The sequence below is a fragment of the Protopterus annectens genome, chromosome 1.part0, assembly GCF_019279795.1.
Source record: "Protopterus annectens isolate FY-2018-M chromosome 1.part0, PAN1.0, whole genome shotgun sequence".
Classification (NCBI taxonomy): domain Eukaryota; kingdom Metazoa; phylum Chordata; order Ceratodontiformes; family Protopteridae; genus Protopterus; species Protopterus annectens.
The window spans coordinates 839,696,935-839,713,838 of record NC_056725.1 but is presented as its reverse complement, the minus strand read 5'-3'; the positions used below and the strand labels follow the sequence as shown (position 1 = coordinate 839,713,838).

At 43.7% G+C, this 16,904-nt stretch overlaps 1 protein-coding gene across 1 annotated transcript in view; it reads right to left on the bottom strand.

Moving 5' to 3' along the window:
- Window positions 1-16,904, bottom strand: part of FBXO46 (F-box protein 46) — a 199,186-nt gene that overhangs the window by 27,090 nt on the left and 155,192 nt on the right. The window contains exon 2 of the mRNA XM_044063630.1: window positions 1,510-1,608. The gene's annotated coding sequence lies outside the window, so the exon portion shown is untranslated. The remainder of the gene's footprint in view (window positions 1-1,509; window positions 1,609-16,904) is intronic.

Genomic DNA, 16,904 nt, shown 5'->3' with positions numbered 1-16,904 from the left:
TTGCTATTACTTCCTCCTCATAAACATGTACATAAGTAAACATGACAATGTCAAACAATTTTCTAGACAAATGTAAAACAAAGTCACTTTAAACGCTTACAAATCAATTATGTATCATACTTCCATCTATAACCAAGTTCCTCTATTTTGTTAACATCTGTACAAATTTGTATACTTTTTATTATCTACCATTGCATTTACACTTTCGTGACACTGTTAAATACTGTACAAGCCTTTAATCTAGTATACTAGTAATTGAGCTTTACTCCCTAGGCCTCCAGTGAAAATGGGTTTCTGATACAGTCAGACTTTCCTGGTAACCACAGACACGGGTTAGTCCTACTAAGCTAACATCCTCTTTTCAGGAGAGACCAGAGGTGGTATACTAGTACGGGAAATTTGCCCAGGTCATCAGGGAACTTCCTGTACTCTTCAATGGGTGCCTTTTTTTTTTTTTTACAACCACCCTGACCTGCCACAAACTCAGGCAGATGGGGCCTCAGATAACATCTCACTCGCAGGATAACACTCAGGAGTGCAGCACCTCCCTTATATGCTGCACTGCACTGTCAGCAAACCATTGGGAATAGAACTTGCATGCAAGTGGTGAGGCAGGCTGGGCTGTAAAGCCGTTTACTTGTTTGCCACTGCAGAGGTCTCCCTGCATAAGCAAGCAACTTTATTATGTAATCTCAGCTTGGTATGTAGCAACATGCTCATCCAGGTCTTTGCGGCTTCTCAGGCTTGTGTGCTACCAGATGCTCCAAAATTCTCTTCTCCACAGATTAAGAGTTCTTTGCCAAAGCAATGCTCACACCCTAACTGAAAGACTAAAGTATACAACCCTGGGCCAACAAGTCAAGAGACAAGGAAAGCAAAGTCAGTCAGCACCATCCTCGAAAACCAAGGCAACACAGAAGAAATAATAAATCAAGAGTGGTACTTTTAGTGCAGAATACTTTCATGATGTGGCGAGTGGGATATCCTAATGCAGCCAGGTGAATGGTAGGTGAAGGGAAACCCACAGCTTGTCCTGAAGTTTCTCTCTCGTGACAACCTGGGCCAGCTGCAACCTAGTACAAATAGCAACACTACCCTGATCCTACTCTGTCTAGATTAAACCCCAGCTGAAATAACTTCTTCACAATAAAAGCAATGTAGCAAAGCTGAGGAAAAAAACAACATGTTGCAAACAAAATAAAAAATCTTTCATTAAAATACAGTGCCCCCAAAAGTGGGGGGCAAAGCAGGATAGATCCCAGATGCTTTCTTCATATGAAGAAAAAAAAAAACATAACCCTGCCTATCATGCAAAGAATGGAGTGGTGGGCATCTTACAGTGCTTCATGCCAGGAAGGGGTCACCAAGTATGTGCATGGAAGTGAATAAATGGCGCACATTCATGCTAACCACCTCTATGCCTGTGTAAGAAGTGTAGGAAGAACTAAAGGGATTTTGTCTTGGGGATAATGGAAAACTTTGGTAGCAAACTCACACCAAAATACTTACCCTTACATTTCTTTTCCAAGGCAATCTTCTCCAAGACAGGAACAGTTTGCTTCCAGACTGCTATAAGCAAAACCATGCTTTGGAGGTAGTCACCTAGACCTGCAATTAAAGGGAAAGTGGTAGAATTTGAAATTGGGGACATCATTGTCACAGTGAATCCCATCTCTCTCTCTCACTATTAATTATCACCCACACTTTACATTACAGTCACAGTTATTCCATTCCCCATGAATTAACTATCACTACTGCAATATTTTGCCCCCCCCCCAAGGAAAACATAAAAAGTTTAATTACTTTGTTTCTACCAGCTTCAGTAACAATACACATCTCAACTGCTGGGCATTTGCTGGAAAAAGGTAAGCTTTAGTAGGGTGCCAACCATTCCAGTAAACCCCTATAAAATAGTCATCCCCCCAAACAGGCTTGCGTCATCAGTCCACACCCATAGCCTCGTCACATCTCGAGCTCAACATCAGACTGACCACTGAAATAGTTGAGGGTAAAGTATACATTTTATAATAGAAAGCTGGCGCATTAAGTCATCCACAGAGCTGTTCTAATGACTTCATGAAGTGCCTACTTCGTACAGTCCTTCACATAACTCAAATACTTGCCACCTCTTCTCAAGAGAACTTTATGAAATTTCAGTCAAAGTGATGCTGAAGATAAGATATCTATTTATACTTAATTTTTTTTTTTTTTTTTTGGGTAACGTCATTACAGCAATCTTTGCTTGCTGTTTGAGTAGGGTTTGCTGTTTGGTGAAGCATTTAAACATTTCTGTAAATGTTAACCTGTACACTCACTCAAACTGGTGACATCTGTAATGGCATAATTTTCCTTTTCTTAAAAGAGGAAGATGTAGAATTTTGTCAACAGAAGTACGGTTGATTAAGTAAAACTTACCATAACAATAGAAGTTTTAAAGAGCACTGCCACAATAGCCTTGGCTATATGGGTTGTATCCTACTAAGGATATAAACAGCTGGCCAACTTCCAAAGCTTCAGGGCACCTTCCATGCGACCCAAATGTCAGGCAGCTTGAGCTGACTAAAAGACAAGTTTGGGTGCAACACTCTTCAGAAATTTCCTGCCAAAAGAGAAGAGGCTGAGCTACGAAAGGACAATGTGTCCAGACCCTGGCATTAAAAAAAGGCATCAGCTACTGCAGTAGTGATTGAACATCTACTGTCATGGTAAGTTTATTTACACGCTTGTACTATGTTCATCATCATATGCTGCAGAAGCCTTAACTACATGGGGAGAAGACTTGAGCAGAGTACATTTTAGAAGGTGGAAGGAGAAGAGCCCAAGACCCCTTGGAGTGGTCCTAGCAAAGCTTGACAAAAGACAAAGAAAAGAAATAAAGCTTGTAATGTTTTGTAGAAGTATGCACACAGGACCAAGTAGTAGCTCTGAAAATACTTCTAAAATCCAACCCTTTCCAAAAAGCTAAAGACGAAGCCAAGGCCCTGGTACACGTGGCCTTGCTCCTGCTGGAATAGTTTTGTTATGGCGAGTATAACAAAAGGCAATAGCCTTTGTCAACCATTTGGAAATGTTCTGATTAGACTAAAATGAACAATTGATTCAAAGATCTGAAAGAACTCTATCAGGATACCACCAGAGTTGTTGGCTGAATTTAAGGTTTGCAGTACCTTCTCCCCCTCATTTTTTAGGTTCAGGACAGAAAACAAGAGACGGGTACTTTGGCTTAAATTAAACTTGATTAGTTCTCAAAGAAATCCTGTCCTTATGGAAAATGAGAGAGAACTGGCTTATCTCAACAGCTTCTTGCAACGGTCAGAGCAAACTATTTTAAATGTTAAAACCTCAAGTCAGCCAGGTTAGCTGGTTCAAATGAAGTGTTCGCTTCTCTAAAGCGCAAAATTAAGATCCCAGTAGTTTACTGGAGGTCTCTTGTGCAAAACCACTTGCAAAACATTTTGAAAAGAGACTGCATTGAAAGAGGCTCCAAAGGCAGGCATGCTGAAATGCCTGATAAATGAACAGTGATAGAGGAATTAAAAAAAGGCCAAAAAACACCACAGGATAGTAACTCACAAAAACATTCTAAAACCAGAGAACTAGCTCTGAATGGGCAGTGATGTTGTTGGCGCCAACTAGAAAAAGTTTCATTTAATTTCTACTAGCAGGCTTTCTGCCAATATTAGTACCTGCTGCACATCCTCAGTAACAAGGTGCCTAAATGGAATTAAGACCCCATCATCCAGGCAGTCAACTGCAGTTGATTAATGTTGGGGTGTAACAAATACCTGCTCTTGTGCTAGTAGATCCAGTCCTTACAAAAGGATAAAGAACCACAGTTGCATGGGCCAGAAGTAAGTCAATGCAATAATCCTGGGGGATTCCTTCCGAATCTTCAAAAAGTACCCTGGATATTTGTGGAAAGGGTGGAAATACACACAGGAACATTCCTATCCAGGGAAAAAAGAAAATCCAGTCTTCCAGGCCTTCTCTCAGAGTTCTGAACAGAATTTTGCCAGCTATATTGTTCAGACAGGAGACAGAGGTCAACTTGAGAACTCCCCACAGATGGTCTTGGAAGATCCCCCCCCCCCGATCCAGCTTCCATTCGTGAAGTTCTGCCCTCGTCCTTCTCAGCTTGTCTGCCACACAATTTTGCTCTGACAGAATGTAGGATGTCTGGAGAGTGAGATTGTGCTGTGAAGCTATAGCACAGCTAACATGGCTAGTCTGCAATGGGGAGTACAACTTTATTCCTCACTGCTTGTTGACGTACCACATGGCTGTGGTACTGTCTAACCACTAGGTCCTGGGGACCAAAGATGATTTATAGAGTTGACTGCCTTGATCCGGGCAAGCATCTTGGATATTTACGTTCTTGTGTCTGTCCTTGGTGTCCCCTATACACTGCACTTTTATCCCTCTTCCAACTGCTCCCAAAGCAAAATCTGAGGCATCTGGGATGACTGCTATGAAACAGGGAGGAAGAAGGTGAGACCTGGACTTAAGGATCAGCTTCCACCACATGGTTTCTCTTCAGAGAGATCCCGGCACTGGGATGTAAAAAAGACAAAAGATGTTGGTACTGGACCACACTGCCTTCAGATACCACAGTATTTCTTATGTGGAGTCTTGGCAGGGGTATTATGCGAATCACAGAAGCCACAAGACCCAAAATTCTGAGGTACTTCCTCACAGTGACCAAAATTTGAGTACAAAACCTCAGAGACAGACCTAGATATAGATCTATTTTTTCCTGTGGAAGAAAGGCTCTTTGAACAGAGTATCTTGTTGACTTCCTAGGATCACAAATCCTGTGCAAAGGAGTCACAAAAGACTTTTGAATGTTTTCTTGAAATCCTAGCTTGTATAAGAGATCTAGAGATTCCTGACACTTTGAAAAAGGCTCTTCAAAGATAATTTTTATTTATTTTTTTTATTTTACATTTGCTGACCGGGCTAGTCCAACTGGATACATGTCCATTTTCAGCAGAGGCCCTGGGAGATAAGCTCCACTATAATCTACATAAATACGAGACAGACAAAGTACAGAAACAAACAATCCAAAATACAGAAACTTGAAAATATCCTTCAACAAGATGATTTATACCGAAACTTAATTCTACTGTAGAGGAGTACAAATGTTTAGCAAGGCAAAAATACAGAAATGTTTACCATGAGAAAGTCTTAGATAATTCACAAAGAAGGGAGTGAAAGGATTCAAGCAAATGTGGATACACTGTAGCCTGCAAAGAGTTATAACTAGAGCTAGACACTTTTGGATTATCCACTGCACCAAGAGAGTGCTCACAAAGGGTAAGGCAGAGAAAGTACAGTTTTGTACCTACCATAAATGTAGATGTCCGAACTGGATAGCATCTGCAGTCATAACAAATGGGTTGTCCTGTCGTCAGGCAGCCCTTCGGTCGGCCGGATTCCAAAGTCTGGGTCCGGCTTCGGCTGATGTCGCACTTCACCCAACGTCATCTCTGCTGGTCTTCGGGTATAAAGGCATCAGCCGACGCCATTTTCCTCAGTGTTTCTTGCCCCAGATGCCAATTGCCCTCTTGGAAAGCTAAATTTTGGATAAATGCCAATGTTTCCAAAATAGTAGAAGGCAAACACAAAAATAAGCATGTATGTACATATATACAAACAAATACACCATAAGAGACTCCCCCCCCAGCTAGCTATTAGGAGGGTAAATACCCTAGGAGTACCACAGAGGGGAAGGAGGGAGGGTAATCCTGACTGCAGATGCTATCCAGTTCGGACATCTACATTTATGGTAGGTACAAAACTGTACTATGTCCTTCATGGATGCATCTGCAGTCATAACAAATGGATAGAATACCATAGCCAAACTAGGGGAGGAGGAATAAAAATTATGGTGTAGTCAGGATCCCTTGCAGTACAGCAGTGGCAAACCCTGCTCGGGATCTAGAATATAGAGGCAAATTATAATGCTTGGCAAATGTATGCACGGATATGCACGGAGGTCCAAGTAGCCACCTCAATAATGTCCTTGGTTGCCACTCCTCTTAAGAAAGCTGTGGTAGTGGCTGTAGCCCTTGTAAAATGAGGTCTTATGTTCTGTGGAATTGGTTTTCCATGGTAGGAGTAACAGAATCTTATGCAATTTCCTATCCATTTGGAGATTGTCTGTTTGGAAATTGCTTTTCCTTCCCTTCCTGTTGCATAGGCTACAAAGAGCTGGTCAGTTTTTCTGTTACCTTTGGTTCTGTCCAGGTAGTAGCGTAACTGTCTATGTACATCCAAGGTATGCAGCATTCTTTCACCTCTGTTTTGTGGATTGGGAAAGAAGGTAGGTAGGTGGATTGCCTGGTTTAAAGACACTCTGGATACCACCTTAGGCATAAATGTAGGGTTAGTTCTCATGGACACCCTATCTTGATGGAAGATTAGGAAGGGTTGCACTGCCATTAAGGCCTGTAGTTCCGAAACCCTCCTTGCTGAAGTAGTAGCCAGTAGGAAAGCAGTTTTCCATGACAGGTGTTGTAGATCTGCTGTTGCTGCTGGTTCAAACGGAGGGAGTGTCAACTTTTCTAGTACAAAATTCAAGTCCCATGCTGGTAATGGTGGTTTCCTAGGAGGTTTTACATTCTTGATCCCTCTGAGGAACTGCCTGAGTAGAGGATGTGAAAAGACAGGAGGATCAAAGCTGTATTCTGCTGAAATAGCGGATGCATGCATCTTGATGGAGGAATAGGACAGGCCTGTATGTAGAAGCTCTGCCAAGTACTCCAGAATGTTAGCAATATCTATGTTTGACACATCTTTTCCTCTTTCAGTACTCCAAATGACGAACCTTTTCCATTTTCCTGCATAGTTCCTTTTTGTTGAAGGTCTGCGGGCTTCAAGGATAATGTCTTTAACCCTTTGTGAAAGGTCTGGGTTAGTTACTGCTATGTGATGTTCCAGGCAGTCAGTTGCAAGGTTTTAGGTTTGGATGTATGATGTTGTAGTTGTTCTGAGTTAACATCAGAGGCATCAGGGTATTGACCACATTTTCTCCCGAGACATGCTCCTCAGCAATGGGTACCAGTGTTGTCTTGGCCAGTTCAGAGCTATCAGAATTATCCTTGGACGTTCCTCTTTGATTTTCAGTAGTACCTTGTGCATCAAGGGAAGAGGTGGAAATGCATATGCTGTCAGGCCTTTCCAGCTGAAGGATAGAGAGTCCACCTTCCATGCAAGTGGGTGGAATGTCCTTGTGCAGAATTTTTTGAGCTGGTGATTTTGTGGTTAAGCGAATAGATCTATTTGTGGCATTCCCCATTTCTTTGTGATGGCCTTGAAGATGTCCGGGTGTAGCATCCATTCGTGAGCATCCGAGGTGGTTCTGCTTAAAATGTCTGCTAGGGTGTTCTCTTTTCCCGGTACAAATATTGCCTGTAACTGGATGTTGTAGCTGAGAGCCAGATTCCAAAGGTCCAAAGTCATTCTGCATAGGGGGTATGAATGAGTGCCTCCCTGTTTGTTGATGTACCACATGACTGTGGTGTTGTCTGTCCTTATCATCAAATGGCCTTCTTTGAGGAATGGTCTGAATTTTAGGATTGCCAGTTTTACTGCCAGCATTTCTTTTTGGTTTATGTGCAGGTGCAGCTGGTCCTGAGTCCACAGTCCTTGCATGCATTTGTCCAGCATGTGTGCCCCCATGCTAGGTCTGAGGCGTCCGTTGTGATGGTTTGGCTTGCTCGAAAGTTGTGGAAGGGAAAGCCTGGGTTTGACTGGCATGCCTGAGCCCACCATAGGAACTCCTGTTTTAAGCATGGGATTAGTGGTATTTCTGTTTCTAAGCTGTGCCTGTGTTGAGACCATAAATTCTTTAGGTACCACTGTAACTTTCTCATATGCAGTCTGGCATGTGGGACCAAGATTATGCATGATGCCATGAAGCCCAAGGCCTGCAGAACTTTTCTTGCTGTTAGTCTGTTCTGCTTTGTTAATGCCAAGAAGTAAAGAGGGAGCTCTTTTTGTTTTTCTGCAGTTAGGAATGCCATTTGTTTTACTGTGTCCAATTCCGCGCCCAAGAAAGTTCTTGTTTGGGATGGTATCAGCCTTGACTTTTGTAAATTGACTGTGTATCCCAGGGCTTGTAGCAAGTAAATGACCCTTTGTAAATCTGTTGTCAGCTTGCTTTTGTTGTCCACTTGTAACAGGCAGTCGTCCAGGTATGGATAAATTTGGATTCCATGTACTCTGCAGTGAGCGATTACTGATGCCAGGCATTTTGTGAATACTCTGGGCGCAGTAGATAAGCCAAAGGGCAATGCTGAGAATTGATAATGCTCTGATCCTGCAAGAAATCTGAGGTATCTTCTGCAATTTGGTCGAATGGAGACGTGCAGGTATGCCTCCTCGAGATCTAGAGTTACCAGCTAACACTCCTTGCCCAGCATGGGAAGAAGTTGCTGTAGGGTCAGCATTTTGAATTTTGGGACAATGATGTATGTGTTTAAGATGGACAGGTTGAGAATAGGTCTCCAGTTTTTCTCTTTTCTTGGCACTAGGAAGAGTCTGGAGTAGAATCCTTTGCCCTGTTCTGTTATTGGTACTCTTTCCACAGCTCTCATCTTTGTTAATTCCGCTATCTGGTGCGGAGCTTCTATTTTTTGATTTGGGGGCAGGTTTGGCATTCCTCTTTTTACTGGTAAAGTGTGGAAGTGGAACCGGTAGCCTTGGTCTATGGTTTGCAAAATCCACTTGTCTTTTGTGATATAGTGCCAATTTTTCGAGAATAAGGCTAACTTTCCGCCTAATGGTGCTGCTATTTGCTCCCTGGTAGGCGGAGTCAGAGTCAAGTCACTGTGATTGTCCTGTTGCAGTGGCAGTGGTTGTGTCTGCCTCGGTTATTGCCTTGCCACTGTCGTCCTCTGTAGGCACCTCCTCTGGATTGATTTCTGCCCCTAGAGCGTCTGTTCCTGCCCCTTTGTGATCTTGTGGAGTCAGGAAAGGACCAATTTTTGGCAGGCCAGTTCCTGCTAAACCTTGGGGGCTGAACCTGTAAGAAATCTTTAACTGTTTGTACAGATTTTGCCTTCTCTTCCATTTTCTTCATTACCTGCTGGGCAGGTTCCCCAAATAGACTGGCCTTATCCATAGGAGCATCCAATAGCTTTGCTTTAACATGATCCGGTAAGACCTGTTCTTTCAACCATGCATGCCTTCTTATCACTGTGCCAGTCATGGCTGATCTAAATGAAGCCCCCAGTGCATCATAGCCACATTTTAAGGAATGGTTACTAACCTGTTGGATGTTATTCACCATTTCTAATACATATTTCTTATCTAAAGATTCATCAGAGGACAGCTTTTTAATTAACTGATCAAGCATAAACTCTTGGTATTGGATCATGTGAAACTGACAGTTTAAAGCTCTAGCTGAGAGAGTAGCAGAGGTGTAGACTTTTCCCCCATCTCTCTAAGGACCTGGATTCCCTTTCAGAGGGAATAGGGTTTTTTGCTGTGGTCGAGGCTACTGCCTTAGGCCCCTGGGATATAGTTTCGGGGTCTGCAAGTGGGGCTTTGTATAGGTGGTGATGAGTGTCTGGCACCCTGTAAAATCTATCTGGTTTGGCAGGGGCTGGAGGTAAAGAATCAGGTGCAGTGCAGACATCATTAAATGCATCGTCCACAACAGACAGGACAGGAGGTATAGCTAAGGGCCTATGTTGTGGTAAGTGCAGAAAGGTCCTAAGCCTTTTTCTTGAATCTGAGAAATCTTGTCCCTGCCATTGGAATTGTTCTCATGGCATGTAAGGTTTCCCCAAAGGAGAATTCCTCTGGTGGAGAGGCAGCTGGAATGGATTCTTCAGCATCGGAATCTTCATAATTGGAAAAAGGAGCCTCTGGCTGGTCTGTAATGTCTGAGTCATCCGCAGAATCATCAGAGGACACAGGCTCGGGGGGCTCTGCTCTAGGTCTCTTTTCTGGGGGCTGAGAGGCCCTGTCTGGGTGAGATTGGGATCCCCTAATTAAGGATATTAAATCTTCTGCCAGAGTAAGCATTTGTGAACTAGAAGTGGGCCTGAGTGAGGGGGGTTTAACAGGCCCTGATTTAGCAGATTTGGCTGCTTTAGCCCTGGCAAAGGCCTTAATAGACATGGCTGCAGGAGGCCTAGCAGCACCACGTGCTGGGGTAGAGACATCCAAAGGGATGGTGTCTGATAAATCACTAGGAACCACAGTTGTAGGCAAAATTTCTGAGGCTGATTCAGGTAAGGTAGCAGGAGCCTCAGTAGTAGTCATGGATTCGGCTGAAGATTGACCAGTTTTCTCGGTTTCGGCCGAAACAGACACCCGCGGCTTGCTTAACCGTGGTTTCGGCCGAAACCGCGGACCGCGAGTGTCGGTCTTTTTCTTTGCGTTTTTTAACAATTTGGGTAGTCTGAGGATCCGACGGCATAATGTACGCAAAATCTGAGCCGAAAAACTGTTCAGCAAACTCCGACCGACGCCTAAGCGTTCGGTTGAAGGAAGCACAGGCCGAACAGGCTGCTACGTCGTGGTCTGGGCCTAAGCAAGGCAAACAGTAAGAGTGGAAATCTTTATGAGGTATTTGTTTCCCACAAGTTAAACAGTTATTGACTTTTTCTGACATCGGCTGAGGCAAGAAAGAGTCCCCAACGGGCTACTTAGCTTTTAGAAGTCTTCGAAGTAGTATTCGGTAGTAGTAATCTCTGGATCTGACCGACCGGCACTTGCGAACAGCTTCTGCTTCGGGCGCCACGCGGCAAGAAAGACTGAGGAAAATGGCGTCGGCTGATGCCTTTATACCCGAAGACCAGCAGAGATGACGTCGGGTGAAGTGCGACATCAGCTGAAGCCGGACCCAGACTTTGGAATCCGGCCGACCGAAGGGCTGCCTGACGACAGGACAACCCATTTGTTATGACTGCAGATGCATCCATGAAGGACATCAGAAATGTGATCCAGACACACACAACCTTAAACGCCTGAAATCTGGATGAATAGGGACATAAGCATCTTTTAAGTCTAGCATTAATATGAAACGAGTTACAGGTGGTAATGGGTTGTGAAGTGACATCATTTTAGAAGTTCAGCACAATCACAAAAGATCCAGAAGTGGTTTTAAAGAACATACCCGATTAAAAACTCTTCTCCACCTGGGAAGGAAAAACTGGTTCCATCACTCTCCAGGACAGCATGTGATAAAGAACTGAAGGAAACAAGACAGTCTGATCTGTAGGAGGAGGAGTGACTCGTAGAAAGGAGAAATTTCCTGCCACTGCCTTGTAAAACCTTGATGAATGATCTTCAGAACCCATTTGTCTTAAACTATCTGCTGCCAAAGAGATTTTATTCTACCAGAAAGTCAAAGAAAAAGAAAAAAAGCCGGGGTGAGTTGGGGGGGGGCAGAAGATCTTTTGAACAGTCACTCAAGCGTGGACCATCCTTAGTTTTGGGAGGTGCAAGACGCCTTTTTGAGCCCCCTTGCCATTTCTTCTTCCGTTTTGCCTGTATTTTGTTCGGACTTTTTAAATTTTGCTTTTTGCAAAAACTGGATTAGGAGTTAGAGAATTCTTTAGAAAATTTGGAAAATGAGGGCTAAAAAGCTTGCCCCTTTCACACTTTTTGATCACCTTTGCAGCAGAGGGGCCAAAAACAATCTCTATCCTAAAGGGAATTTAAAATCTCACTTTCATAATCTGGGGGCTTCTGAGAATGTAGCCATGTAAACCTCCTCAAAGCAATACCAGTGGTCATAGCACTGTAAACAATTAGTAGTAATTTGTGCAACAGAAGAAACTAAAGCCGAACAAGAGACTGCAGATAAACCATTCCTCATACTTTCTGAAAATCAAAGTAATAGAAGTATACACTTTCCCATACTTAATACATTTTCTCATCAGAAACAGTATGATTGGAAATAACCATTAAACAGCAGTGGGATCAACTAAAGCTATAGCTGCTGAGCCAGGTTTGAACTAGTGCATAAATACACAAGACTGAGGAACTTTATATATCCTACCATTTTAGGGGCAGCTGGCTAAGAGGTAAACTGCATGCAGTATCAGACATCCTCTAAAGCAGACAGAACAGGAGGAATGTGTGTGGGTTCTGGAAGTTCCTCCTGAAAAAACTCTTAGTGCTTTCTAAGGGAGTGAGAAGCCTCCATTCTCCCACTGATGACACTGGCACATTCTAGCAACAGCCTCAAGAAAGAGAAACTGCCACAGGGAGAATCAGAAAAGTACAGTTGTATGTACTTAACATAAATGTAGATGTTGAAGTGTACTCACTGCTGCAGTCCTAACCATTGGGTTATCCATGCTGTGGTGGCCCCAAGTCAGTTCAAATATCAGAATCAAGGTTTTGTGCGTCAGCTGCTGTCGCTTGCTGGGTGACGTCAGGTATAAAGACAAGCAAGAGATGCCATTAAAGTACAGTTTTGTACCTACCATAAATGTAGATGTTAGAGTGCTAATATAGCTGCAGTAATCACATATGGGTTCTCTGCCGTCAGGCGGTCCCTCGGTCAGCCGAATTCCAAAGTCTTGGTCCGGCGTCGGTTGTTGTCGCTCTTGTTGTCGCTCTCTTTCCTGACGTCAGTGCGACAGGGGTATACAAGACACAGCCGACACCATTTTCTTCAGTCTTTCTTGCCCCAGATGTCAGGTGCCCCCAAAAGGAAGGCAATACATAAATTATAAATATAATCATGCAATGCAATGTAATCAAAAATCAGTAGTTGCAAGCAAATACACCATAGAAGGATAACCCAGACAGGTTGTATGAAGAGGTGTTAGCCACTAGGCCTACCTAGAGGGGAAGGAGGGAGGGTAACCTGTACTGCAGCTGTATTAGCACTCGAACATCTACATTTATGGTAGGTACAAAACTGTACTATGTTCATCATGCATACAGCTGCAGTAATCACATATGGGTAGAATCCCAAAGCTACGCACAGGGTGGTAGGCACTAGGTTGAACTGGGAGGAGCCAGAATGCCCTGCAACACAGCAGTGGCAAAGCCTGCTCTAGTTTTGGAGTATAAAGGCAGGTGGTAGTGTTTTGTGAAGGTATGCACAGAACTCCAAGTGGCTGCCTCCAAAATATCTTTGGTAGGGACTCCTCTGAGGAAAGCTGTAGAGGTAGCTGTGGCCCTTGTGGAGTGGGATCTGATGCCTGTAGGAACAGATTTGCCATGAAAGGAATAACAAAACCGTATGCAGTGGCCTATCCATTTTGAAATATTCTGTTTGGAAATTGGCTTCCCTTGAGCTCCTACAGCATAGGACACAAAGAGTTGTTCCGATTTCCTGAAAGGCTTTGTTCTGTCCAAATAGTAAGGTAGCTGTCTATGGATGTCTAAAGAATGTAACAGCCTTTCCCCTTTGTTTTGGGGATTGGGGTAAAAGGTAGGCAAGCGTATGGCCTGATTTAAAGCTACCCTGGATACTACCTTAGGCATAAATGACGGGTTGGTACGTAGGGAAACCCTGTCCTGATGGAAGATGAGAAAGGGCTACACAGCCATGAGGGCTTGCAGTTCCGAAACCCTACGAGCTGAGGTAATGGCCAGAAGGAAAGCTGTTTTCCAGGACAAATATTGCAAATGCGCTGAGGCAGCTGGTTCAAAGGGAGGCAATGTTAATTTTTCTAGAATGTAGTTAAGATCCCAGGCTGGTATTGATTGTTTCCTTGGAGGTCTTATATTCTTAGCCCCTCTGAGGAACTGTCTTAAAAGTGGATTAGAGAATAAGGGTGGATCAGTGTTGTATTCTGCAGAAATGGCTGAGGCATGAATTTTAATGGAGGAAAATGAAAGTCCACTGTTCAACAGCTCAGCTAGATACTGCAATATCTGAGGTAAATTCAGTTTTCTAGGATCCTGGCCTTTTTTCTTATTCCAAGCGCAAAACCGTTTCCATTTAGCGGAGTAAGCCTTTCTAGTAGATGGCCTTCTGGCCTCCAAAATGACTTCCTGCACCTCTTTGGAGAGTAGGATCTGTTGTGGTGTTAAGGAATTTTCCATGCAGCCAGATTGAGTGTTTTCAGCTGACTGTGAAGAGGTTTGTAGCTGTGCTGAGTCAATAGAAGAGGCATTAGAGGTAGGGTCCAGGGAGGAGTATGTGTTAGGCTCCTCAGTAGTGGGTACCAGTGTTGTCTTGGCCAGTCTGGTGCAATCAGTATCATCTTTGGTCTGTCTGCTCTTGCTTTCAAGAGCACCTTGGGCAGAAGAGGCAAAGGTGGGAAGACGTAAACTGTCCGTGCTGCCCAACTGAAAGAAAGGGCGTCCACTCTCCAGGCCTTTGGATGGAAGGTCCTTGAGCAGAACTTTGTCAATTGACGATTCCTGTGGGAGGCAAAGAGATCTATGTCTGGCCTTCCCCACGCTTGGACTATCTTTGTAAACACTTGAGGATGCAACTTCCATTCGTGTGGGTCTGTCATATTTCTGCTTAGATTGTCTGCCAGCGTGTTTTCCAATCCTGGCAGGTACTGTGCTTGAAGTTCGATTTGCCATTCCAGAGCCAGGTTCCAAAGCGACATGGCTAGCCTGCACAGGGGGTATGAATGTGCTCCTCCTGGTTTGTTTATGTACCACATTACTGTGGTGTTGTCTGTTCTTATCAATAATTGTCCTGGATGCAGGAGGTCCTTGAAAGCTGCAACTGCATTTATCACTGCTAGCATTTCCTTTTGATTGATGTGAAGGTGCTTTTCCTTTTGGGACCATTTGCCCTGAATGCACCTGTCTGTCACGTGTGCCCCCCAGGCGTAGTCTGAGGCGTCTGTTGTAATGACTTTATTTGCCTGAAGCTTGCAGAATGGTAGACCTGTGCTTGTTTGACATGCTTGGGCCCACCATAGAAATTCCTTTTGCAAACATGGAATTATTGGTATTATTGTTTCCAAACTGTGGCTGTGTTGAGACCATAGGTTTTTTTTTAGGTACCATTGAAGTTTCCTCAGATGTAACTTTGCACATGGGATTAGAAGTATGCAAGATGCCATGAACCCCAGAGCCTGCAGGATTTTCCTTGCAGTTAGCCTGGTACAATTTGCTAGTATTTTGAAGTACTGAGTTAGTTGCCCTTGTTTTTCTGGCGTAAGATAGGCCATCTGGGTGTTTGTGTCCAAGTTGGCACCCAGGAAAATTATTTTCCGAGATGGTGTTAGCCTGGATTTCTCTTTGTTGACTGTGTATCCCAGAGAATTCAATAACAGTGTTACATAAGCCAGATGTTCCAGAAGTATGTGCTTGCTGTCCGCTTGGATCAGGCAATCGTCCAAATAAGGGTAAATTTGTATCCCTTGAAGTCTGCAGTAGGCAATTACTGATGCCAGGCATTTCGTGAATACTCTGGGCGCAGTAGACAAGCCAAAGGGCAATGCAAAGAATCGATAGTGGATTGAACCTGCAAGAAATCTGAGGTATCTTCTGCAGCTTTGTCTGATTGGGACATGCAGGTATGCCTCCTTGAGGTCCAATGTTACCAGCCAAAACTCCTTGCCCAGCATGGGAAGAAGTTGCTGTAAGGTGAGCATCTTGAATTTTGGTAAGAGTAGAAATGTGTTTAGAATGGATAACTCCAAAATGGGCCTCCAGTCGGTTCCTTTCCTTGGTACCAGGAATAGTCTGGAATAAAAACCTTGACCTTGCTCGTGAGTAGGTACCTCTTGAATAGCTTTCATGTCCATGAGCTTTGAAATTTGTATTTGAGCCTCTGCCCTTTGATTGTGTGGCAGGTTCGGCATGCCTCTCAAGAGAGTGTGAAAATGAAATCTGTAACCTCTGTTTATAATGTCCAGGATCCATTTGTCTGTTGTGATAATATGCCAATTTCTTGTAAATAATGCCAGTTTTCCTCCCAAGGGTGCTGCCAGCTGAGACTTGCTTGGCATGAAAAGGGGGAAGTCATTGGGTTTGTTTCCTGTATTGTTGTGCACTGTCTTCGCCACCTCTTGGTGGTGGAGTTTGCCATTGTCTGCCTCTATATGATCCTTGAGATTGTCCTCTGCCCCTTGTGTGTCTGTATCTACCTCTTTGGGGCTTGTCCGTGGCTGGAAAGGACCAGTTTTTTGAAGGCCAATTTCTGCTAAATCGTGGTGGTTGAACCTGTAGAAAAGCCTTGACAGTTTGCATAGATTTAGCTTTTTCTTCCATTTTCCATAGTATCTCCTCAGCATTAGTACCAAATAATACATCTTTTTGTAAAGGAGCATCTAGTAGTTTAGCTTTAACATGATCAAGCAAGGCTTGTTCCCTAAGCCAGGCATGCCTACGAATTACTGATCCTGTAACAGCAGCTCTACTTGAGGACTCTAGAGCATCATAGCCACATTGTAAGGTGTATTTACCCACTTGTTCTGCACTATGCATCATATCCTGCAACTCCTTCAAATCTGGTTGTTCAGGTTGTGACATTTTATTCCTTAATTGTGATAACAGAAACTGCTGATATTTAAGCATATGGAACTGACAATTTAAGGCCCTCATGGCTAAGGTGGCAGAGGTATATACCTTTTTCCCCACCTTTCTAAGGATCTAGACTCTCTTTCGGAAGGTAGTGGATTCTTAGCAGTAGAGGCCTTCATTCCCTTGGGGCCTTGAGAAATGGTTTCAGGGTCAGCATTATGGCTTTTGTAAAGAAATTGATGAGAGTTAGGAACTCTGTAGTACCTATCAGGCTTGACTGGGGCAGGAGGCAGGGAATCCGGATTAAGGCAAGCCTCCGAATAAACATCAAGTATGTCCAAGACAGGAGGTATCGCCAGGGGTCTGTGCTGAGGTAACAAAAGAAATTCCCTAAGTCTTTTCTTGGAATCAGAAAAGTCTTGGCCTTCCCAATGGATGTGTTCCCTCAAGGTATGCAAGGTTTCCCCAAAAGAAAAATCCTCTGGGGGAGATGC